General features: G+C 40.1%; 1 protein-coding gene across 1 annotated transcript in view; it reads left to right on the plus strand.

Annotated features, from left to right (window-relative positions):
• CLVS1 (clavesin 1) overlaps positions 1 to 27293 on the plus strand; it is a 101959-nt gene that overhangs the window by 53752 nt on the left and 20914 nt on the right. The window lies entirely within an intron of this gene.

Genomic DNA, 27293 nt, shown 5'->3' on the forward strand with positions numbered 1-27293 from the left:
GCATTTTTGGCATAGCTGCCATTATTTTCATTGAATCAGTTTTACAATTTTGCATATATTGAGACTAAGAATAATAAGAATAACATGCATCTAATTTTCTTTAGGCCATATACGATTCATTCAGCCATTTATCAGCTGTTTTAATTTCCAAAGTTGCAGATACTTCATAGCATTTGATATTTTAGGCAGTCCTTTTTTCCTTCTTTGAATATTGTTAAGATATCCTACAGGGAAGGTGGTAAGATACTTTGATTCATGAGTTATATTTTGCAATAGATGCAAAAATATGAAATAGAAAATTCCTTTTTCTTAAGTTCATAAAACCAAGAGTCGTTTTCTCTGGGGCCATTTTGTCTTCCATCCACTAGCTTAAAGAATTTGTATCCATTTGAATTTTGCCAACAGCAAGAGCTGACAAGTAAATGTAGCGAGTGTACTGGAATTCCCAGAACTGACAACAAGGGCAAATCTTTTGCTGACTTCACAACCAAAGATTTCAGCCTAGTAAGTAATTTTGAACTATTTGCCCTTCTCAGACTTTATAGTAAAGGGACTGGACACAAAAATGTGAATCTGGGAAGCTATTGCTACCGTCTCTTTGAACAGCAGACGTTAATTTATAATTTCAATGGGTAATGCATTTATTAGAGGAAAGAGTAGTATTTCACATCACTGAAGTTCATGCATTTTTCCTCTGTTGGATAATGTCTGTCTTTTTTCTAGCTGTGATTGACATTTACTACAACTTGCAAATAAGTAAACAACTTCTGAAATAATATTATTGTTATTTCAGCTGCATATACAAAAAAGTGCAAACAAATTTTACAAATTTTACAAATCCACACTTTTTCATGAACTAAGAGTGGGTAGCCGTAATTAAATAAATGCTCTTTCTGCTGCAGTGATGCTTTGTTTCTCACCTCCTTACATGTTGATATCTGGGCAGGGTAGAAGAGCACAACAGGAGATGTGCATGAGAGGCTAAAGTTGTACAGCTGATTGTTGTTCCAGATATCATGGGATTTCTCCCTTTCCCTATCCCTGCTAAGTCATTCCACAGGAAATTGTACCTGTGTGAATTTATGTGAGGGGACATTGTTTTATCAGAAGACTGTCTCCTAGGGAAGGAAGGGAGCTTGTTGCTTATGTTTAGTACCATAAATTTTTAGCACCTCTGCACCTAGGACAGGATATGAGATCCAAGGACTAAGAGAGTATTCCTGGGAGCACAGATGCTATGAGTTCCCGGGTGGACAAGAAAAGGAACCCCCTCAGGGAGACCCTGAGGGAAGAGTCTAAGGGACTCCTTGAGAGACACTCATCCTGCTTGCAGCTCCTCTGAGCCATTCTCCTCCCTGTTTGCCAGGGCACTTGCTGGGATAACTGTCTCTCCTCAGAGGTCTGGAGGACATGATTAAAAAATGTAGCTCTCGAGAACACAGATGTTCTGCTTTCAGTAGCCAGTCGCTGGTATTTCTACAAATGCTCTGTCATTTCCTGGGCAGATCTCAGGAGGGATGAGTTCTGCTCATGGAGCCTTGTTTGTGCTCAGTGCTCCTCTTCAGCTGGGCAAAATCCCTCATTTTTGCTTGAGGCTCATTAACCTGGGTTAATAAACTCTCATTATCCAAGGTTTCCTCAATCGACTGCTGAATTGATGATGAGCCTTCCAATACATGGCTACATCAGAGAGAGAGGTTTAACATCATGTAATTAAAATCCCCATTATTCTAGCATGAAGGTGACTGAACTGACACAGAGCAAACTATGCCTACTAATTCAGAAAATAATGAGGCAGAGTGAAAGCACTCAGCACTTCTCCCATCAGGAGGTCTTCCTATGGCTGTGCAGGACACAGCCTAAGGAACTTCAGATGCTGGGAGAGACAAACATGTCATTTAAAACTGGAGACTGAGTCAGGAGAGATACACAGTAGAGCTTATCTATACTGCAAGAGAAGGGGCAAAAGATGTCTGAGATAATCAACTTAAGACCTAGCTGTGAGCTAAATGAGATTGATGTGAAGGAAGCAGTGCTGCTTCAGGTGTGGTGTGGTGCATCCACACAGCATCAAGTGGAATTACTAAATTAGGCCATGCATAGTCGAGGGATGCACTCTGTGATGAGGTGTAGGGATGACTCTGGTACTCTTAGACTCGTTGACTCATTTCCTTCCCTTGTACAAGTCAAACTATTTTTTGAATATCAAGTATATATTACATGTCCTGGGCATGTGTCATCCCTTTCCCAGTGAGGTTTGAAGAAAATCTTTGTCATTGAGTTGTCCTTGAGAATGCTGATTTATAAACTACGTATCTTCAAATAATGTACTTAGGTAGTACCTTTGATGTATTTTTTCCTCAGGATTTTTAGATCTTTGTGTCTTAAATGAAATAGAGACTGTAAAATTATTTTGAATGTATTAAATGTCCCAGGTAAAATAATTTCAAGCAAAACAGCCGTGACAAGAAAGAAAATTAAGATGCTTAGATATGTATTCATTATATCAGAAATTGAACTCAACAGGGGTTGATACAATTTGCAAGTGATAATAACCAGGCTGATTAATTCAAAATCGTGAGTTAATATTGTTACTAAAGCAAAACTTTATCCCTTATCTGTTCATGTCTGGGCAGGTAATTTCTGGTATCAGCAGAGAATGATGGAATTTTAAGAGTAGATTTGAATTTATTTCCAATCAAGTTTTTTGCCAATGGGATTATGAGATTGCTCAGGTCAGTCCAACCATGCAACTTTAAACATTTAAAAATTTAGATCAATTTAAGAATATCAGTACATTTCAAAGTTAGTTCCAGATAACAAGTAAAGCTGTGTTAGGACTACTGGATAATAAAACAAAAGCTCCAATCAGGAACAGCTCCAACTTTAGATCAACCCATGCTATAGTGCTCTGAGACAAATGAGGGAAACAGGAATAAAAATTTTCTGACAATTTTTCCACCAGCGTTCCAATTCCCTGGATCCTGGTATCTCCCTCTCCCCTTGTGTGACTCAATATGTCCCTGTCACATGAGCAAAATGAAGTTGCCTTTTTACATTTCTGAGAAGCATGTGTGCAATTTGGTCACATGAAGTCCATGCTTTCAGCCATAGAACAAATACAAGGATGGGTCTTGTAGTCTTCTGGGATCTCTATAGATGCTACATGACACACAATATATATTTTTCTTCCAATAATTTAGAATCCACATGAGAATGGATTCTCCAGTAGGAGCTAATGTCTTGAAATAAACTCAGCCTTCCAGGGTTTCATCCTCCTCAGACCTACAGTCTTCCCAAATTTCATTGTGGTCTCTTTCTGCCTGGATATGACATACAGCTTTTTGCAGGATTTTTATTTAGATAGGATGATCTGCCTCCACTTCCCAGCCAGACAAAACCAGTTTCCAGTAAATATTTGCTAATAGGCATGAAGGACTTTATCTTTGTCATGAGAGAGGGTAGGAAATAACTTGAAAGGAATATTTATTTTGACGTTTAGCCAAAAATTTGGCCAGTAACACCTGACCCTTGTTCTGCTTCCTCACTTGTACCCAGGCTGCATTTTTACCTATTTCCAGATTGGTTTATGACAAGTATTTTCTGTCCAATTTCTATTCATGCTCACTTTGTATGGGCCAAGTCTTGTTTAATGCTTTAGTTTATGACACTGAAAACAAAAGGAGGAATAGAATTGCTTCCCAGTTTCTAAGGTTTTCAGTTAGGCATGCCTGCTTAGCACTAGAACTTCACAGCCTGCAGCTCCTCTGTGTTAAACAGCAGGAACAGCACTTACCCTCTAACATGTATTCAAGTCATATGCCTGAGTTGTGCTGAGGGTTTCTGGTTTCTGGACAGATTTTAAATGTATATTAGCCATAGAGTTGTGAATAATAGTTGTATTTTCATTATCATTACTAAAATCAGTAACTGAGAGAGCTTATCACAGAATACCAGACTAGATGGATGGTGGGTCCAATTTAAGTCTCTCTGTGCTATTATGGAGAAGAGGATCTGGAAATCAAATTATAATTTTATGCTGTACATATCACCTTTTCCATGTAAAATATGTGTCATAAGTTTAATAATTAAACTATTCTATACTGTGCCTAATTAAAATTCATTCTCAGGGAGACAATAGGATACCTCCAACAACTTAATATGGGAGACATCTACACAATGCAGCAAAACCACATGGCTGGCAGGATAATGCAGACATTTTTTCCTGCTACACCTGGTTGTACCTGTTTTTTTCTTGTTAGTTTAATGGACAGTTCAGCACAATCCAGCAAATATTCCACTGGCCAAAAATACATGTATATCATTAGACCACCTTGCCCAAACTGTTTTGTTCAGATTCTGCCGTAAAAAAGTACTTAAAATGCTCAATAAAAGTGAAATATTATATCGAATTTTGACAGTGATCATACTGAAGACAGCTCACATGAGCTGCACAGGAGTATTACTGAGTGCTCATGAGTTCACAGGCCAAAAATGTTAATGACATTGAATAAGTTGTTTATTCATTGTGGCCACAAACCACACTGAATGCTTCATTACACACTTAATGACTAGAGATGAACAAATTGATTTTCTAAGTCGTTGTCCCAGTATTACAGTTGGAAAAGCAATTGTTGTGGGTCAAAACAAAACAGAAAACATCCAGTTCATTTCTAGACTGGCAAAAGGCCTCATGTCATTTCTGAATGTTTCTTTCTCCCTTTTCTTACTGCACTGAAGCTACATATCAAAACAAAACTTGGAAATAGTTCAGATTGTGCATTTGCTTGATTTTTTTCCTCATCCTTTTTTTGGCAAGATGCTTCTTCAGATAAATATAAGTAATTTCAGTCAATCTTTTGTTTCTTCAGTGTTCTTAAGTTTGTTCTTAACAAATTTTGACCGCATGGTCAAAAGTTGAAGCAGACAGATGCTCTATCACCCCACTCCATAGTGCCAGTCTGAAAATTGCATAATTTCTCTGGTGACAACCACCTGAGCTAAGAAAGCCCCCTTGAGCTGTGTGTATAAACATGATTTTAAATATGTTATCATGGCCATGTAGCTGTGTAACTTGCCTGAATAACTTTTGACTCAGACAGCAAATGCTTGATGCTGCTAGAAATTATCCTCAAAAAAAAAAAGCTTTTTTGTTGTCCAGCTGTTACTACCTGAAGCAAATTGGTACCAAATTGCATCACTTTGCAATGTTAAAAATTAGATAGCACTGGGTGGAAGAGTAGATGTCCTTCACTGAGGGATGCAGAGTTTCAATTTGGTCACGTTGTTAGAAAAAAATCATTTCTTGTTTGCCTATCTAAAGGGTTAAATGGTCACGTAAGAACACTTAAGTGTTATAAAGAGCTTCCTGTGGTTTCTCCCTGTCTGGAGATTGTTTACTTTCCTGAATAAATGGTATTGCCAGGGCCAAGAGAGAGGAGTATTTAAGTGCTTCCTGTGGATCAGGAAACAGAGAGAAATCCTGAGGCAGAGGGTTCACCTATGGTGAGGATATTCATGTCTGGATTCTGAGGGAAGGTTGTACATATGCCCTATGTAAGCAGGGGAGACTGTACCACGTTCCTTCTCTCAACCAAGCACTGCAACCCTCCAGCATTCTGGAGGCTTCAGTGAATTGCTTCCACTTAGAGACTGAATTAAGCTTTATGGGTATTGTGGATTGTTGATTTTTTCCTGAACCCAAAGGGTTTTGTGGATGAGGCATTTTTTTACAGAAGAGATTGTTTTTAATGACTGCTTTTTTCTATCTTTGCCTGTTTTGTTACTGTACAGAAAGTGTGTTGAGTAGCTGTAAATGCACCAGTGGTTTTAGTGAAATTTTTAGACAATACACTTTATTGAATTCCCAGGACTGAAGACAGCTGCAAAATAAGGAATAAGGGATGTATTCTACCTCCTAGAAGTTACCTCATGATCTCTTCAGTCAGCATTTCCCTCTAGCATTCTAGACATATAAGTATTACAAACTGTAAGGAATTCTTAAATATGTTTCATTTTGGTAAACTGAGATAGCTTTAATACCCTGTTCAACCCTTTTACTTTACACTGAGTTTTACCAGACACTTGCCAATATAGGAGGTTCAGAAGTACTGCTGCAGAATGTCACAGAATGGCAGGTGCTGAGCTTTCAAATGGCAAGCGCTTCTAGGTGAAGTGACATGCTGTTGTTTTCCCTTTCCTTGCAAATTGTTTTCTTACAATCAATCACCAGCTTTTATTCAACCCTTTTTCACCTTAGAAAGCCCACATGCCTCAGGCTTGGTAGTGAATCTAAAAAGGAAATGTCAACCTAATGAAAAACAAGCAAGTGTTTTGAAAAGTCACAGTTTGTACTTGTGAATGTTCAACACCAGAGTGCTGAGCCAGGTCAGGTTCTCAGGTGGTCCAAGGAGATCTGCTACTGTTGGGTCCTGAGGTCATTGTCACATTGTGAAATCTGCTGAGCAGCTCTCAGCTCCAAGGATGACACGTAAAATTTTCTACTATGTATGCAACATAACCAAAGTGATCATAAAGATCCTGATTTTTTAAAAGAAGTTTTTATACCTTGTTGTTTAAGCACTGCATGGGAGTGCAGAGCTCTCGCAGGGATTCACTAGTGCCTGAGGAGTAAAGTAAAATATATCTGGCTAGAATTGAAATACTCCTGGAGCACACATGGTGTAACTCATAGGACGGTACCTAACTTGAGACATGAAGGAGGAGGAACTGAAAGAACTTGTATTACAAAATTTGGGATTCTGATCCATGTTCTCGGGATAATAATAGGCTTGACCACTCCCACAGAAATGCTTTTTGTTATTTTTTTCCAGTGTAAAATTCTCTTACAAGGTCCAAAGAGTCCCAAAGGAGTATTTTAGAGAAATAAGTGATTAGCCATTGATTGTGGCAATACTAAAATATGCTGAAAAGACAAAACCAAAGAAAATGAAATCATGATGGTGTCCCCTTCCCTGTTTCATAACAAACCCAGGACAGTATTGCAGATGACTGGGTCCCCTCTATTTTAGTAAGAAATGTTTTGATAGAGAAAGCTAAACCTTGCAATTTATTCCCAGGCAGGCTCTCTGGACTCCTAGGGTACAAAACTTCTTCAAAATTTCCATCCCTTTAGTTAATTTTTTTTTTTCATCCATAGATAGAGAGTTATGACCTAATTGTTATTAGAGATGTCATTTGAGACAGAAAAAGACCTTTCAGGAAAAAAGCAAACACAGGAAGCCCTTAGCTGAACACTGAGAGTACTCTGTGAATATATAAAATATAAATTTTATCCTGGCTTTGCACTACTTCCTTTAGCCACTGCTAGAGATAGGGTGTTAGATTTGCTGAATTTGGCTCAGAAAGGACCTTCCTATTATTTTATGAAAGTTCTTTTCAGAAACTGAATTTGAGCAAGGTTGAGCTCCTGAGTATTTGTCCTGCTGTTAATTACTCAGAGGCAAATAAAAGGCAATCAGAAATCACACTGGTGTCAGCAGTCATTAACACAAGCAAGTAAGGTCAAAGAATGGAAGAGAAGGAAGCAATGTTCCCATCTAGTTGTGTGACTTGGGAAATTTCCTGCTCTTGTATTTCCTGCTTTCCCTGACAACAAAGAGACCAGGTAACTTTCATGTACCAAACCCAAGGGCACCTGGGTCACTGATCACCTGTGCAGGCCCACCTTTAAATGCTGCCAGAGCCATATGTCCTTTGAAGAGCAAAGGAGGGAGCAGAAGGGAAGAAGTTAGGAGGCAATCTTAGAGAGGGAAGGAGCCTGAACAGATTCCCAGAACATGGCCTCACAGGAAACCACTGAGTCAATGGAGAGGGGTTGCAAAGATGGCAAGGCAGACTTTTCAAGGTATAAGTAAAGCAGAAGGTAAGCAGAATTTCATGCAAATGTCCAAGGTGTCAAGCCATTATGGGACTCTTCTGCCAGATATGTTTGATCCCTTTCATCTGGCTTGATGAATATTCTCTCTGGTAGTCTCACTTTAAAGTGAACTGTCAGCTCTCCTTTGTGGGCACCTACTGTTGACTTAAGTTTTAGCTTTTATATTTTTCAGATTCTGTACTGCATTGGTGTGTGACTCTGAACTTCCCATAAAGTGTTAGCAAGTTGTCTTCACAGTTTAGTTAGACCAAACAATCCTTTTCCAGCCTGAGAGCCAAGGACATGGTTGCAGCTTCAGGCCCAGTAAGTGTAAACAACAGGGGATTGAGGAGAGCAATCTGGGAGGATGGGATTTAATAATCTGGAACTGTAATTAGACAATTAACTCCCATATGTAAATGGACCAAAACTTATAAAAATGTGAAAACTCGTGATCGGGAGTCCATCTTGCACCCATCTTGAGTCCATCTTGGATGTAACCATGGCCAGGCTCTTGTACTGCCCAAGGTGTATCCTTTGAAGGCCCTTTAATAAATACCCTACTTTATTCCTTTAATACTGTCTAGCCTCTGTTCCAGGTAGCCCCTCCAGGCATCATTACCAGTAAACACAGTCCTTCAGGATATCTCATGATCAGCATTCGGTGCTAGTTCCATTTAAATGTCAGATTATTTTATCATTCCAAACCCATGACAGTGAAGGCAGTTTTTAAAATACAATGCCTTAATATTGCAGGCATTTCCTCAAAGTCTGATACCACAAAGTATGAAAAGAAACATCAGATTCTTTAGGGGAGGGCATGTGAAGCTTTTGCAGGCACAGCCACTGCAATATGTTTAAAATGCAAAGTCATATCTGCCACCTCTCAGCCCCCTGGCTCACCTCTGAAACCCATCTACTTGCTTGCTGTGTTTGTCAGCATGTCTGGAGTCACAACACAATGCTGAACAACACAGAAAAAACTTAGGGCTCATCTCCTTTCCTGTTTTGTTGCCAGTTCCACCAAAACATACTTGACTTGTATTATATACTACAAAATAAGAAAAACCAATACTAGGCTGAAGTAATGCTTAGTATGGAAAATCAGATGGGAAGTAGAATTAGATTGAGAAGCTCCTAATTCTGCTCAAGTCAGAGCCTTGAGGCCAGAGTCATTCAGATCTTCGTTGTTTTGACAAACAAATCTGTAACCTGAAGCCATTGGAGCTGAGACTGTATGTGGAGATACAGTTTCTACTGACATTAAAATCTGTCATAAAGCCAAGCACACTCATCAGGCAGGGAAAAAAATAATAGACAGCAAATTTCACTGCTTCATGCACTGACAAGTGTTATATTCAGGTCCTCTTCTAAATAGAGAAAGCACTGTCCACACTTCTGTGTATAAAATGAGCAAGTGCTAGGTGTTAACATTTTATTCAGTTACCTGGCTTCTAAAATACTCAAGCACAAGAGAAGATATTTTCTTATAAACACTTAGAGAATAAACATATGATTGCACAAATATAAATTTATAAGAATTTAGGTGTCACCATGTTTTAAGTGGGAGTGATGAAAAATGATAGTGCAGCTGTCATTAACCCAGCACAATTCTGCAGAAATTGGTTTGAGGAACTCAAACCTCAACACAAACTTGGAGGAGTCCCAGAGATGGGCACATATTAGTATCCACCCCTCATCTTGAAGTTTTTCACAGCTGTGGATCATACTCTTTAATGTCTCAGGGCAGAAATACCAGGTTCACCTAAGCCATCCTTAGGTGAAAGGATAATATGCTATGTTATAGGGACCCTCAGAAGACCTGAGGGTTTCACAAGGGATAGTAACCAACAGCTTCAAGGAGGTTATGAGCAGTGATAAGACAGTAACCTCTCCTGCTTTTTCAGAAATGCTTATTTTTACATGTTGAGCTTCACTTCACAGTAAATTTTCCCATGTCTGAGCAGAGGCAAGGCTTTTCATTTTGTCTCTAGATTTACACAGAAGTGCTGTGTGCGGGCAGGTGCTGTTTTCTTCAGCTTCCAGCTGGTGTGGAGAGCTTCATATTTTGCTAGGATGATCAGGCAGGTCTGTGGTATGTGCTATTTATTTAGAAGAATGCTTTATAAACCAGCCGGGGCAATGAAGCTTTTGACCTGTAACTCTAAAAACACTTGTGAAGTCAATCAAAATGAAAGACAAAATGCACACTGAAATATATTGTTACTGATTTTGTTTCAAGAAACTTAGCTGAGCCAGAAGAGGACTGTGAATGATAGGAGGTGTGAAGGAATGACAACAAGGGGATGGGGATGGGGGAGGGAAAGGCACCAAAAAGGCACATGAACATTAGCATCAGGTCCTTGTTTGCAGTCTGAAATTTAGGACAAGCTTTGGAGAATAACAGAAACAAATACTCCTTATCTACTAGAGAGGGATTTTCTTGGAGGAGTAGGAAAAGGCAGCAGAAGGCAATGAAACAATAGTGCCCCACTAGACTGCACCTCTGCCTCCAACTTGTCCACATTACACTGGCAGCTCAGAGAGAAGAGGCCAAAGGAGGCAAGAGGGAAGGTCAGAGAGAAAATGAAGGGCTGTGTTACATGCATATGTATGCATTCATGAGCATGGGACAGGTCCAGTCACACAGGGAGGAGCTGGCCCTATGAACTTAGCCCACCACACAGGGCCATAATTTGGACTGCTTCTTGGAGAGGAGGCTGGATCTACCTCAGAGAGCTGAGTCCTGCATGCCTGTAATTGCCAGTGTTGTGCATATCCTTGGTTGTCCCTGGTGTTAAATACAGCTGATATGCCTATTGCAAAAAGTCTATGCATGCTTTAAACTGTCTTTTGGGGTGCCTGATTCCATAATTTAACTGCAGTTGTGCTTTATTGTTACTGCAATTGCTGGTAGTACTAGCTTTATACTTCTGTAGGATGCTCGATTATTTGTTTTATGATGCTTTTTAGAATTGTCAGATTAAGCTGTAAAAACAACATCTAAATGTTTCTTTTAAAAATGCAGAAACAGGATTAAAAACTTAAACCTCTTTACTAGAATAAAAGAAATCCTGAAGAGCTGTGATGTGACAGGATGACTGAGCTGAATATCCTTTCTTGAAGTATCCTCTTTCCATGAGCAGATGGTTTGCTGTTATGATCAGGGGATCTGAAGCCAGAGAAATTATCCTGTTGTGGAAATGCCATTGGGGAGAACACATTTACTGCCTCCTTCTTATATTCTTTTCCTTACTTTTGCTTCCTACTGATGTGGTTTCTGTAAGCAGTTGTGGGAGACCTTATCCTATTCCTGCCACTTTTAAAGGAAATACAAAGAAAGTGCTGTTTCACACTTCCACTCCAAATTGTGAGCACAGCAACACAGGGGGTTATAAACTGATCATGGCTGGATTGATGGACGTAGGAAAGGAACCAGTAATCATTTATTGCCAAGTATCTCTTTTAAGGTCCTCTTGCAAGTTTGCTGTTTTCCCCCTACTCCCCTTTCTAGCCACACCATCAGTAATTTCTAATGCAATTCAGAATCTCAAAGACCATTGGCTATCAAGGTTCAATTAACTCCTGAGGTGTGCTGTAACATCACACAGACCCTTGGACCTCAGTTTTAATATCCATGCTGTCATTTCTGCCCCAACCAGGTCCTTCAGTTCCTGCTGTCTCAGGTCCTTGAGCTCAGCTGTCTCAGATGAGAAAACCTATTCCACCTCTGTTTGTGTCCATCTGGTGCAGCAGTGTCACTTGCACCTGAGATGAGTTCACTGCACATTGGCATGACTGCTTCCCACCTTTATCACATCTCACAAACCATACTGGACTTGCTGCTTTGCTCTGTCTGTCTCAAGACACCTGTGAAACCAAAGTGACTCTGACAGCTGCCTGACAAGCACAGGCATCTTATCTTCAGAGTTCATGTGACCTCCAGTGCATCACTGGTGCCATGGTAATTTCAAATGTTAAATTCAGAACGGGTTGTGATCTACCCTTCCTGTATGTGTCTTAGCCCTCTCAAGATACTCCTGCAGGGAGCTTGATAGGTGCAAATTTCCTTATGGCTCCCTCATGTGAGGAGACACTCATGCTGGAGGAGACACTCCCAGGGAGTTCCACTGGAATATGTCTTTACATCTTAATTTGTTCAGTTTATGTCAGAATTTCTGAGTTACCATCTGAGCCTTCCAGATGGGATATTTTTACACTTTCCCCCCATATCTAACATAATTTGTGTGTAACTTAGTGCTATTTACACTGTTAAATGTTTTGTACATCCAAGAAAAAGCCTTGTGGCTCCAAGTGCAATTCAATGGCATTCCAAGGAAATAATTTCATGAAGAAATTATGATCATGCATATATGGATGCCTCAGTTTCATAAGGTCACCTCCCAGAGTGCTACTCCCTTTTCAGTTTTTCATTAGAGACATTGCAATAGGTGCCATTTGCAGGTCATTTGTATGCAAATGAAATATTTCAATGTTTTGCTTGCTTTCTACATGATCTGTAAGCACAATGCATTCACTTGTTTTTCTTCATTATACTTTTCTCCCTAGAGCAATAGGCTTCTCTTATTGTAGCTCAAATTATGGCAAGAGAAACTTTCCTGGGTAGATGAGCTATGGACAATCTTGACCCTACTCTGTTGAGAGTTCCTCTATTTCCCAGAAGCATCTTGAGGTTCTTTTTGAGTTGCTGCCAACAATTGTCTGTCCATTACATGAATTCAGTCTCTGAGTTCCAGAAGATGACCTCTTTTTTAGCTCAATAATAAGCTTTTTTTTTTATTTCTGTACTATTAGAAATTTTAAATTTTCCATAAATTTTAATATTATTCCTTGTCCAAACACTTACTGGTACAAATTTGTTTTATAATAAAAGTTAGCCTCTATATGACCAGAGTTTCACTGCTACCAAAAGTGAATTGTCTTTGCTAATACCAGTATCCCTGGTGCACCTAAATATCATGGAATATCAATTGTGTTCCAAAACCTTCAGATGAACAGGGAAGAGGAGAAGCAGGCACTGATCTCTTTTCTTTGGTAACCAGTGACAGGATCCAAGGGAATGGCCTGAAGCTGAGCCAGGGGAGGTTAAGACTTGATATAAGGAAAAGGTATTTTATCCAGAGGGCAGCTGGGCACTGGAACAGGTTCCCCAGGGAAGTGGCCACAGTCCCAGCCTGACAGAGTTCAAGGAGTGTTGGGACAGTGCTCTCAGGCACACTCCCTGCTGTGACTCCTGGGGATGCTGCTGTGCAGGGCCAGGAGTTGGACTTTGACAATCCTTGGGTGTCCAAATCAGCATATTCCATGACTCTCTGATGCTCTGCTGTTTTCCTTGGCTGCCATGAAGAAGGCTGTTCCTTCCTCTACAGATCTCTGCTGATGCTTTTAAATGCCTGTGTGGTGTTGTGATCCTTTTACAAACAGCAGATATCTTGCAGGGGTTGTTTGTCCACCCTGGTTTCTCCATCGTGGGTTCTGTGGATTCCCACTCTGCTGGTGTTATGCTTTCCTGCCTCAGTCTCATTCAAAGAAAAATCTTGGGTGTATTTTCATGTCCACAACATTAAAGCAGCTTTTAACCTTCTCAAATTTCAGGCAGGTCCCTCAAATTCTTTGTTTTAAGTAAATTCTGGGTGTTTCAGTACACACTTTCTTGAATAATTTTTCCCAGAATCCGTGATTTTATCACAAACTGAATTCCAAAAATTTTAAAATTTTATTACCTTTCCATAAATCACAGCCATAATTTTATTTTTACTATCTTACTCATATTGTTTGTTTGAAAACAAACATTTGATGTTTCCCTTTATCTTGACTGTAGTGCTTAAATTGGTGTTACAATTTTTCATAATAAACCTTCTTTTCCCAAAAATAATTTCAACCATCAAGGTACTTCACAACTTTTCTGTCAGAAATCAAGCTAACAGTGGCACTTCTGTTTTATGGACACAGACTGAAGTACTGGGTAAACTACTTCAACTATTTCTCTGGTCTGAAAGAGTTTTGATGTTGACAAGTTGTTTAACTTCTCTATTTTTTCTGTTAGGATATTTTCCTGCTGTTTATTATTGAGAAAATCAATTGTTCAATAATCACCTTGAGTTAAGAATTTGCTGTATGCAGTTCTAGATTTCACACTGAGCAGACTTTCATAGTCTGAACCCCTTCACAACTCAGTCAGTTCAAACAGCAGAACCTATTTAAGAGATGTCCCAGGCTGTACAACACAGTGCACCTAAGATGCAACTAAAAAATTGAAACAACATAGAACCTAGGGGAGACAATTTGGGAATACAAAAAAAAAAATTGTTAACTTTTTTATTCTTAAGATTTTGAGGCTGATGTGATGGTACCAATTACCAATAAGTGGTGTACCGACTTTCCCAGACAGATCCTGACAGAAGTGGGGGAAATATATTAATGTAGCCTCTGTATTGTAAGTGTGTTGTCCGTGGACATTATCTTCAATTTTTGTGCAAAGATGTACTGTACATGCACATTACAATATATATAATAAAAGTGTGCCATTGCAAAAAAAAATACAAAAAACCCAAACAAACAAACAAACAAACCCAAAAAAAAACAAAAAAACAAACAAAAAAAACCCAAACAAAAAAAAAACCCACCCAGATTAAGCATCTGCAAACATCCAGTAATACTCTTAGCTTCTCACTAACTCTTACAGACAAACACTAGCCTTGGTTGTCATCTCCAAATGTTTTTAGATTTATGGATATTCTGCAAAAGTTTTTTGCTTCCTTCCAGAAATCACCTAGCACTACTGGAGAGCTGTCCAGTGAACAGCATAAATGAACACTCTTTACTAAGCTGGGATACCTTTCTGTGCCAGTTATAGATTTCAATAATAGAGAGATTTTAATTGAGTTGATGGACGTAAGTGGGATTAATATGCATTGCACAAGTGCAACATTCTGTAGCAGCTAATAGAGAATGCAGCTTTTCTGAAACTTCTCTTCACCTGGCACATTCCTAATAACAAGGAAATCCTTCATTCTTGGAACAACTGTTCAATGCAGGGAGTTAGTGATACAGATTTTCTTCTGGTCTGAATAGGTTATTTTCTTTTGTTTATTGCTGTCATTTATGGTCATAATATGGGTTTTGCAGCAAAGCAGATAATAAATAAGCCTTACCTTCCTGCCCATTTCTATAATAGATTCTGAGTCACATTATAAAGATGATAAAATTCTGCTTTAAATGGAAGCTGTAACCCAAAGCCCTGAGTAACCAGTGATCAGTCAACAGTAAGTGTGGAACATGACAGGGCAGGAACAGCCTGACAACTTGACATGCACATATACCTTAACATATGAAACACCACACAATCATGGAGTAAGTTTGGAAGATCAGATCCCATTCATAGCTTAAAGCGGGGCAAAGTTTGAAATTAGAGCTAAGCACTACCACTCCAAACAAAATCTCTTAAATTTGCTGGAGGACAATGCATGCCACTGTGCCTAAAGTCATGCTAAAGTCAAGGTTAATGACACCAAGTAATTTGCAAATTTCCACAGGTACCCAGTGCTGGCAGTTTAATAAGGAGGATAGTCTGCTGCCTGCAATTAGGTGGGAAGAGCTCTCGATGGGAAGCTATTAGTGATTGAGAAATGAGGATATCTGAGTTTGGATCAGAAGCGGATTTTATTGAGTATACAAGGCATTTATATAGGGTTTTACTTGTATGGCACTTATATAAGGTTCTACTTTTGGTAACAATTCCCCATTGGTTATACATTCTTCATGACATCATGCCACCAGGCAACATTATCTTATCACAAAGTTTCACAACTTGTGTTTCTTGATCATTTCTTGCTCAGGGAGCATTTATCTGTGTCTATCCCTCCCACAATTTCTGCTTGATCAGGCCTAAGATATCAGGCCCCTTTATCGGTTCCATTGTACTCTCTGTTTTATTCCCATAGAAAGCTCCAAAGAAGAAGGTACAGACAGACTGTCCTGTACCTACCTAGCAAATTTAATGATCTCCAGAGATATAACAAAGGATACTCCAGTATGTGGATGGAAAAAACTTAATTCATTTAAGGCTTCATGTAGCAGTACTTAATGTGTGACTTTAACCCAATGTGAAAAGAAAGAAGAGAATGAAAATGTGTATGGTTTTTTAATCTGAGGTGGCTAAGAAACAGGGTCACACCTTCCTGTGAACTGCAGTTTTAGCAAACTCAGAGAATTTTTTTCCCTGCTCTCAGCCCTGAAAAAAAATGATCAGAGCAAATTTTTAAGGAGTAGAACCAGAGGGTGAGCAATCATGAGCTTGCAGACTGATGCTGTGGTGCCTGAAAATACAATTTAGAATAACCTTTTGGCAAAGGCAGTGCAAGTACTACCCAGGCAATAAAATTCACTGGTAACCCTCAGACTGCTCTTGTTAGGGTCTGTAATGGGAGCAAATAATATGCAGGATGCCAAAAGGCTGAACAGTGACCTGGTAATTTGTCCACAGTCTGATATCCATGCTTGGCTAATGATACTGGAAAGACTGAGAAACTGCATACATTAATGCTCTGCTTTTCTTGCACCTACACAGACATCAGAAAGCATTTTTCTACTGCTATCTCTTAAAGTTGTTTTGTAGTCAGATTTAAGGTGGCAGTAAAGCCAGGTAGTGAGGAACAAAAAGTGTGAACTGAATGGAGGATGTGTTGTGGAAATGAGAGAGCTGTTGCAGAGAGTATAGGCTTGTATTTCATGTAGCAAAGAGTACAAAGTTTATGTGACATTTAATGCTGCCAAGCTGACAAAAGCCCTGATTCTGAGTGATTATGCAATGAGCAACACTGACTGTTGCCTAGCATTGCTTTAGGTGGTGAACACAGCACAAAAAGAACATTGAAATGGCAAAGTCACGCACTCAGGAAAGGAAAAATCTGAGTATCAAAGCAGAGCTTCAGGGAGCCCTGACTACACCAGTACTTTATGACATCTCTGGGAGAAACCACAGCAGAGAGAGCTCCACCTCCCACCCGCGGGTTGGGCTGCAGCCTCTCTCCCTGCTGGGTGAACACTGCTAATGCACTCCAAGAATTTTGACTGATCACAGCTTTTAAGGCAAGAGGGGATCACTGTGACTTGCCAGCTTATGAAACAGCCTCCACAATTCCTTGAGTGAGTTTGGACATACACATACACAGAGTTGCAAATCCTCCCTGTGTCATTAAAGCCACAGGTGCCAGGAAAGCCTTTTGTGAAAGGTTGGGTCCATGCTCCAAAAGCTCTGAGATTTAAATCTCCACCCTCCAATAATCATAGAAATATTTTGAAGTGCAGAAAAAAATATTTTTCTCTGCAAGCCCATGGAGAAACTGTCACCCCACCCCCAGCCTCCAACATTGTTCCCATAAAAATATGTCTGGCTCCCTGTTGAAATTTTTGGGCCCAAAATGTGTAAGTACAGCAAAGTTGCAATAATTTTGAAAATCTTAACTATTGGTGGTGCTATTAGCAATACCTGCTTTTATAACCATGGGGGAAAAACATCAGTGAAAAAACATCAGTTCTTTGTAGTGCATAGTACAAGGCTCTTCATAAATGGAATAAATGAAATGAAGAAAATGGTCATCATAACTCATTTCTTAAATGCATGTTGTTGAGCATGTCATGAAACTTGAATTGCAGTCTCATATTGTAAAAATAGCTTTCCTAAAGATATATTTTCCACAACGTATCTTTAAATCTTTCCACATGTATTTTTAACATCACTCATGTATTTTTATTATCAAAACTTATTTCAAGGACATTAAATTATGGTCAAGTTTCTCATTACCAAGGCACTGCTCTGTTATTAAAAAAAAAGTATAGAGAGAAAGAGATCACAAAAGGGCAGACACAAAGAGATTATATTTTATTGCAGACCTGACACATTGGTCTGCTCCTGTTAAATCAGTCTGGTGACTATGTGGGACTTTGTGAAATACAAATACACAAAACAATTTTCCCTTCAGCATGAAAGGATAAGACAGCAAAGCAATTTCACTCAGAGAGTGGAACAAGGACAGAGACTGAATCATGCAAAAAATAAAAGGGTGGGGGTTTTTTCCTCAGGCTTCTATTGGTCTGAAGAATAAGAGGCTGTATATGAGGCAAAGGTGTTGCTGGTATCAGGTGTTTATCAGTGTGAGTTGCCTCATAATACACCCACCAAGAGCTGAGTCTCCCCCACTGCTCAGGCATTTAGCATTTTGACTCCCTTTACATCAAAGCAGCTCATGGGGTTTGCCCATACACACACACACACACACACACACACACATATATTCACATACTCCTGTTGAAAGAGACTAAAAAATTGAAAAAATATCTTCACCATTTATCACCATGGGACATTTGTCGAAGCTGACAGGGACCACAAAAATTGTTTTAAAGAGAGGTTGTGGAAGTGCTAGGTGAAGGGAAACCTTCAATTTTAAAATGAGGTTTCCATCTCAAACAAATTAGAGTAAAATACAAAATTCTTAGTGTAATGAGACAGGAATCTTTCTCTTGTTTAACAGATAGCTCTGAGAAAATAAGTGCTAAGAGCCTGTGATACGTACAAGGACTTGTACAGAGCAGTCAACACAAAGGATTGTTTAACTTACTGCTAGATGCAAAGATATTTACTGGAAAAGGAATAATTTCCATTAAATATGATGTTCTAGTTAGTCAAATAAAAAAATTGCTTGATAATTTCCTTCTGACCATGCTAGGTTATAATCTCATCACAATGATAGTTTATAATCTCCTTTCCATGCTGCTTTTAAGATGATTCCATGCACTGTTCAAGCCAGGCTAGAACAGACTTCTGTTCAGCACCAAATAGGTTGCCTAGCACTATAAAAAACAAAATCTCCTTTTCTCCATCATCAGCTTTCAATCACAAGTGTAATGAGACTTTAGGAATTCTATTTAATACCTTGGTGCTTCCATGGGCAAAGATGAAAAGCTTCTCTGCAAAGTCAATAGGTCTCCTGAGAAGCAATGAGAGTGCCACAAGACCTTTTTAATTGCTTTTCTTTGGCTGACTTTAACTAATGCTGTGGGCATTTGTCCTCACCATGGCAGTTTGGCCTTCATTGTCCTTTGCTCAAACACAGCTATTTTTGTGGGCAGAAATAGGGCAGAGAGCAAGTGTATATACATATATGTGTGTGTGTGTGTCTGTCATATATATATATGCAATGAAAAAATATAGAATAAATGTTTTGCATAGACAATGTAGAGAGTCTCAGCATAACAATGCACATCTAAAGAGACAGTCTCTGTATAGAGATTTTTGCTTAAAATCTCAGTACTGGACAAGAAATAAGGTGCTGTATGTTATGCTTTTCATGACTGACTTTGCATGCACTCAACTCACTCCTTTCAACAGCCTTTTAAATGCTACTGGATTTACCTCAGTGCCATCTACTTTGCCCTAACTCCTTCACTCCCTGTGCTTTCAATCACAGTGTCCCACAGATCTACTGCCCTTCAGGATCAGTGCAAGGCCTGTCTATGGAAATAAAAATAGCTAGGAGAGAGCTTGAAATAAGATCAGCTAAAGAAAACAGCGGTGTTCTCTACTACAGTGGTTAATGTTACTAATTAATTTTGTTTAAAGCTTAACTCTAAAAAATTACTTTAAAAAAGATCCCTATTCTCTCTATTCTTTTTCAAAAAGTTTATATTAAAAATAGAACATTTTTTGTGTTGAGATTTCAATGCCAAATTTTCAACCCCAGTGCTCCTGGGTAGCTTCTTTTCCAGGTGCTAGGGAATTAGGACACTCCTTCGTTAAAGCTGTGTTAATGCTCACTGTTACTTTCTTTGATGGAAATGCTCATTCCGCTGGTGGGTATTTTACTTCAGAATGCCCTGCATTAAAATCTGTCTACAAAAGAAACCTACACACCCCCAAAACTGAGAGCAGCTCAGACCCACAGACACCCACCAACAGCTCAAGTGGAGTTAAAACACACCACTTTATCTCCCGGGGTGAGGGGGAAAGGACTGGAGGGAGGTCACTTCTCTCAGCAAAGCTTGCACGGGGACTTTATTGTGGTGATGATGTCTGATGGGCAGCCAAAGCTCAGGGGTCACCCTTGTGTGGCAGGGAATGTGACACATCCCTGCCAACCTGTGGTCACACACTGCAGCCAGCAGCACCTGCGCTCACCCAGCAGGTCTCCAGGCCAGGCTTGCTCTGTGCCCAGCACGTTTTGCCATTTCTAATTAAGCCCAAAACTGCTTTCAGCTTTGATGATCTTCCTGCTGCTTTTTCCTTCCCCCACAACTAATTTCAGACGTTCACATTCAGGGAGATACAGGAATAGAAGCAGCTCAGCTTGCAGTCACCCTGCATTAGGAAAGCTGAGTACAAACAGGTTTCTGAGATAGTTTACACCAAAAATCAGAACACTGGAGACAACGTAGCCTGGTTTGCTGGAATTGCAAAGATCAAACCAAGTTCCTAAACTGACTCTTAAAAATAGCCCCCAGCTAATTCATGTGTCTTCCTACGCTGCCTGTGACCCAGACCACCCCTCCTTAGCTTAGTGGTGACTGTCACTCTTCTTGCTCCACCAGAAGCATCCTGATCTGGCCTTACCTAAAATGACCTAAGCTAGAACAAACTGCAGGGTTGCACCTGCACACATGCATGGGCTACCTCCAAACTAGTGTTTCAGTGCTCTCAGTTTTAGTTTTTAATCGCATTTTGAATTCCTTTCTTCCTTGTGAACCTCTTCAACCAACTCTCTGAATGAACCTGCTGCTTCTCTATCAATATAATTTATTAATCTATTTTTTGGGGTTTTTTTTTGTTTCTGGAGGGACCCTTACTCTGTACCTTTAGTGTATAAAAGAGGGGTACATGCGAAGGAAAAAAATAGCACCAGGACATGGTGTCAATCCAACAGAGTTACTGCTTCTGGGAAATTTTCTGTTCCTAAATTATTCTGAGCTGGTTCAGTAAAGGGTTTCTTGCAAAAAGGTAGTGAAGAAATCCCCCTTTTGCCCGAAGGTTACAACTTATTTTGTTAGACCAGATGACATGACAGCATGATTCTATCAGGACAAATCAAAGTTTACTGAGCAAATCTGTGTTCTATAACCTGATTTATTGGTGCCATCTGCCAACACCCATGAACAGATGCTCTGTAGGACCTCACTAGTGTGCAATACTGACTGGGAGAAACCCACTGCAAATGACTGAATTTTAAAAGTTACTGAGTGTAGCAGGAGAGATAAACATAATGAAAAATGTTTAGGAGAATGTATCCCAGTGTTCATTTTTCAGTTCTGCTTTTCTGACAGAAGTACTTCAGAGCATCCTCATCTACATATGTGGGCATGAGATGTAAAAATAAACCAAGAACTCACAATTTCACGTGATTTTGCTCCAATCCTTTGCTATTATGTGCTTCAAAGAAAAGAGAGCATTTTGGCGTGTGCAGTTACAGTCACAGCTTACCCAAAATCAATTAATTCTTCACGATTGCAAGAATTCTTTTTACGGTCGTATTCAAGCAGGTCAGGATTGCCATACTGCTAGCACTAATGCCTTTTTTTTACTGGATTTCCCCTACTCTGCAGCTATTTTCAAGCCCTGTGTACTCTGAGGGCATGCTAAGGTAGAAACAAACGATTTGCAATTATTGCCACTGGCAACATTAATTTTGCATTCCCATCTCTTCAAAAACACAGGGGAGCAAAAAGAGATAACAGAAGGACAAGCAACTTGTCAGGGTGGAGATTGGAAACGTGCCTGGGATCAGTGCAGGCACTGCAGAGGGTGAGGAAGAGCAGCCCCAGCTCCTGCAGCCCCAGGGAACACTTACAGAGTTGTCCTCATGGCCCTGGTCCTGCCTCTCACTGCCTCCTGCCAAACTAAACATCCACCCCTTAGGAGCTGCATTAAAACTAGAAGCTGAGGCTGTCCCAATGGGTGGAAACTTTGCCTTCTTGCCTAGCATTCCCTACTCAACAGCCCACTGTCCATACCTAGGGCATTACATGGAATTCATTCAAACATGCTCAGGAGCAGGTTGTTGATGGACAGAGCCTATCCAACATCTTGGTTGTTGATCCCAAAATCAGGGTTCAACAACTTTCAAGCACTGTCACTCTTTAAAAGGCTGAATTTGGATCTGAAGCTGAAGAGCTGAAGAGCAGAAATCCTCCTTCCCTTATTGTGCCAATCCATTAAAATCACACACTCGTGGAAATTCTCCATGGAGAAACTATCACTGAACTATTAATAAAATATCCCTGAACTATTAATACGATCTCTGGGAGCTTTAATCCACCTCAGGGACTGATTATGTAAGTGCACAGGCATGAAGATGCTGGTTTTATTCTCTGTTTACATGACCTGTCACTTTAAACAGTTTTGTTTATGACTGATATCTTCCTGAATCTGGGGGCAATTATTTTCTTTCAAGGAGAATTACTTTTGGATTTATAGTAAACTGGCAAGTATTGCTGAGATAGAAGTTCACTGGGATGTGTGCTTGGTTTCCTGATTAGAAAGGGTAAAGGGTATGAAAGCATTTTAAAAATGCTTATTTCTCAAAATTCAGATGTTCTGTAACCTAGAAATATGCTGTAATATGGATTTTGAGCTCAGGGCTTTGGTCTATGATAACAATTCATGTAGTTTGAACGGAATTACCTTGAGTATCAGGTTGGATTCATTCCTATTTTTCATATTCCAAAGATGGCTTTGCGTTCCTATCACACTTTGGTGTGAGGAGATGCTGGAAAATCATGTTGATTTTTAGCTTTCAGGCAGTTCCAAACAACGCCATAGTAAAAGGTTTCTGATGCATACCCATGCCAAAAGAAATAGATGTTGGCATGGCAAGAACAGGCAGAAAGAAAGAACAATTGTCTCTAATCAACCTCATAGCTTTCAAGCACCCTTCCTGAGTTATTTAATGGAATATTATGTACCAAAGGTTTTTAGTTCCAGGCTCTGTTCAAAAATTTTTCTTCTCAGGAGGTCTGAGAAATGATGATCCCCATAACATTTTGCTCTGACTTGCAAGCTTGGAGACACTTCTTCTATCTGGAACAAAAGATGCATTGAAGCCTGCATGGATCTGGGGGGTCTGTGGCAGCTCCACTGTGTTCATTACTCTCTCTTTAGGTATGATAAAGAGAATAACTGAAAACAGCAAAGAAACAAATATATAAAGTGAAACAAATATATAAAGCAAAACAAAGAGGAATCAGGCAAAAGAATAGGCCCATCAATGGCCCTAGTTTCATTAAATCAACTCATACTCCATGTATTTTCTCTCTCAGTTTGCCCATACTGCTCTGGGAAGGTGCCACTGCAGCATTGTTAAATATATTCCTTATTGTAGATCAATTTAAGCCCAGTAAAGACAGCCTGGTCTGACTGAGGGGTGACCTAGCTGTCCAAGAAGATATCTGGAGTTCTTTCACTCAAGTGTGGATTGAGTGAGTGTACAGTGAGGTGGATTGAGAACTGGCTCAAAGGCAGATCCCAGAGGGCCATAATTAATATCACAGGGTCAAGCTGGTCAACCTGGTGTCCCACAAGGTTCAGTTTTTCAGTTTAACTTATTCATCAATGACTCAAATGAAGGGGCAGATGCTTCCTCAGCAAGTTCAATAGGGCAAGAGGGAATGGGTAAAAACTGATGCATGGGAAGTTCCACCTAAACATGAGGAAGAACTTCTTTACTATGCTCCAGTATGAGCACTGGAACAGACTGCCCAGAGAGATTGTGGAGTCTCCCTCACTGAAGATCTCGAGAATCATCTGGACACAATCCTGTGCCATGTGCTCTGGGCTGACCTTGCTTGAGCAGAGAGCAGGTTAGCTTGATTAGGACTGGATGTGTTTATTTACTCTGCAATTTCATTGCTGAGCAACGTGCTAATATGCCCAGCCTTGTTTTCAGAGGAGAAGACAGTAGTGCCCAAAAATAATTAGACCAATTCATGTGTACTATATTTAATTTATAACATTGAAATAAACCCCAAGTATATCCTCAGGATTGGGTATTTTTGACAAGGAATCAGGTTAAGAAAAGGCTCCATGATCCCAGAGTCCATTTCACAGTAGACTCCAAAAAATGTACCTCATTATAAAATATACCTTCCCAAGGAACCACAAGACATGAGAAATCAAAAGAGAATTCCTAAAAGCATAAGCTCTTCAGCAGAAAATCAATTTCAGCTACTTTCCCCTTGCCCCAGGGAAAGCAGCAGAGACTTTAAGTGGGGTGTGGGAAATGTCTCATACATCTTCCTGGACTGCACAAGGCAGACCTCCAGACAGGAGCTTTTCTTTCCAAGACAGCTCTGCTCTAATTAGGGACTTATACAAAATTAGTATGTTGCAGTTCCAAACAGTGTCTGGATGATTCCCATATCAAATTTCTTTGAGTTTTTTTTTAAAAAGTCTTTGTCCTTGTTCTAATTGACAGCCTTACAAATGCAGGTGGACTGAGGGATGAAGGTCAAATTGAACTTAATGTGCTTAATAGGGCAAGGAACAAAATTTACCAGAAAGTTACACACATAAAAAATGTTCTTTGGTTGTTGGGTTTTTTTCTGACTGTTGTTTCCTTTTCAAGGGTCTTTGTGCACTTTTGGGTGTCCCTTCAAAATTAAAAGAAAGCAATTGCCTTGAAATAAAATTGTTATATTAAGGGATTTCCTATAACACAGATGTGTGAGATAGAATCTAATTTATAGACTCAACAATCCATGTTGGGTGGACATAAAATTAATTTTCTATATAGGAAAGTGCATCTTGCTCCTTTTATTCTAGAGGCAGGCTCCCAGCTTAAACCTCTGGTAGGTTCCTATAATTCTCAGTATTTGGGCCTTTCTGGGTATTGTTAAAGCTGGTCAATGTGTTCTAAAAAATACATGTTCCCCCTTGAAAATGAAGGCTGGTTGATGTTTCTTACTAAAAATTACGAATAATATAATTTGTGCATTCCAGCAAGAAGGCAAAACAATTTTTCTTTTTCAGGTCAATATAAATCTCTGTGCCTTAGAGTTATTCCCCTGCTTCCAATCTTTCATTTCTTTACTTTCCTATTCTTCAGACTCAGATTGGATTTTCTACACTGACATTAGCTGCTACAGTACAGCCTGGGAACAACTGTGGCAATTTATCCCCAAAGAGCAAAGGTGTCCGAAACTTCTTCCTTCTAGATACAGCTTGTGGGGTGGCAGCCAGCTTGACAAATATAGAATTAGTAATAAATAAATAAATAAACAAATAAACAAATAAAGGCAAATATGGAACATTCCAGTTTGTCTTAGGTTTGGTTTTTTTAAGAATAATCTGTGAAAAGCTCCAAATCTTAAAATCTTCATTCCCATGTATAAGAAAGGCAACTGAATTTGTGAATTTTACATGAGATGGGCATTTTATGGCTCTAGTCTGCTATAAAACACAATTTCAGGTTATCACATGGTAGAAAATCACTTTGGGCTTCACACTTCTGTCAGTCCATGTGTTTTTCTAGTCGGGCTCAGACTCTCTGCACCAATTTCTCATCAATCAGTTGAAGTCACTGCAATGTGCAGCACTGCAGTACTTTATCTCAGTCACATCTGCATCCTAAACTCTCATGAAAAGTAGTGGAAATACACTCTTCTTTATTGAAAATTAATACCCCAACACAACATATGCCATTCTCAAAGAGAATTATAGAATCATAGAATCACTGAACAGAATAATAGAATGGTTAGGGTTGGAAAGGACCTTAAAAGCCATCTAGTTCAAATCCCTGTGCCACGGGCAGGGATGCCATTCACTAAATCAGGTTGTTCAGGACCCCATTAAACCTGGCCTTGACCACTTTCAGGAATGGGGCATCCACATTTTTTTCTATTTCAGTACCCTCTAAGGAAATCATTTCTTCCTAACATCTCATCTAAACCACCCTTCTTTCAGTTTAACACCTGGTCCTGACACTATCTGCCCAGATAAGAAGTCCCTCTCCCTCTTTTTTATAAACCTCCTTGAGGTACTGGAAGGCTGCAATGAGGTCTCCCTGGAGCCTTCCCCAACTCTCTCAGCCTGTTTTTGTAGGAAAGGTGCTCTATTCCTCTGATCATCTTTTTGGCTTTCCTCTGGACTCACTCTAACAGATTAACATCTTCCTTGGGCTAAGAATCCCAGGCCAGGTGGGGTCTCAAAAGCTCAATTCATCATTTACTGGAATTTATAATGGGATCACCTGTGATGTTTACACTGCTTGTCCTCCTGTGTGCTGGCCTGATTACCCAATAGTCCTTCACAGTATATCCAATATGCAGATTTGTAGTGATTTCAGGTCAACTGACCTGTCTGAGGTGGAAGCAGCTTATTCCACTGTATAGCAAAAGAAAAAGATATCACTTAGTGCTTGTGGCTGTTCACAAGCTGCTCACAATGAGCTTGTGGCTCATTATCCTAGAATGGTTTTAGATGACTGCCAGGGCAATCCATGGCTAAAGAGTATGGAGAGTCCTGATGATCTGCACTGGGTGGCAGGAGGTGGTGTATGCATACATATCGCTAAATCTGGGGGGGAAATTGACCTTGAAGCAGCACAGGAGCTCTGCGGAGCAGGTGTATAAGAGGATTGTTTCATATCATCTCACAAATCCACCCCGTATTCGCACCAGCTGTGCTCAATCTCTGATGCTCGGGAGGAAGGAGAGAAAGCCCCAGGATACCCTGTGCTAATTGTGGGGGGAAGGAACCTGCCTGGGTCCCAGAGCCAAAGCCCTGAAGGAACAGACCTGATTATATTCTGCTTTTCACGCTGAGCTGTAGGGGTTGGAAGCACACACAGGATGAGGACGGCTTCATCAGAATCTCCCTTCACAGCGGAGAGACAGGCTCCTCTCCTCCCTTTGGAAGCGTATTTGCACACAGGAGCAGCGGTCGTCCCATTATTTATGCCACGCGAAAAAAAAAAAAAAAATTCCCAGCCTCTTCCTTGACTGACGTTTGTTAGATAAGATCGTAGGTACAAAATACCCTTCATAACGCACAATAACCTTTAAAGAGACGCCAGGCAGCACCTCCTGTTCTCTTCGGCGTGCCGGAGCAGGGTGGGACGCTGCCTGCATGTTAACAATGCCCGGGGTGCCGGTGCCGAGCCCGGCAGCGGCAGCGAGCGCGGCCCCGGCAGTTTCCATGGCGCTGGCATGGTGCGCTCTCCCCACACCTTCGCTCATCAGCGTTTCCCACCCATCCTCCTCCCTGTAACACGCTGCTTGCTCACCCCGAAAGGTCAGCCATTGTCATGATGATTTTAGCAGGGGGAGGCAGGGAGGCCGAGGGGTGAAAAGGTGAGCTCTGAGCAGCGATGTGCGTGGGAACCGGGGGCTTGCCTTGCGCTGCACAATG

This window comes from Sturnus vulgaris, chromosome 1 (genome assembly GCF_052056855.1).
Source record: "Sturnus vulgaris isolate bStuVul1 chromosome 1, bStuVul1.hap1, whole genome shotgun sequence".
NCBI classification, from domain to species: domain Eukaryota; kingdom Metazoa; phylum Chordata; class Aves; order Passeriformes; family Sturnidae; genus Sturnus; species Sturnus vulgaris.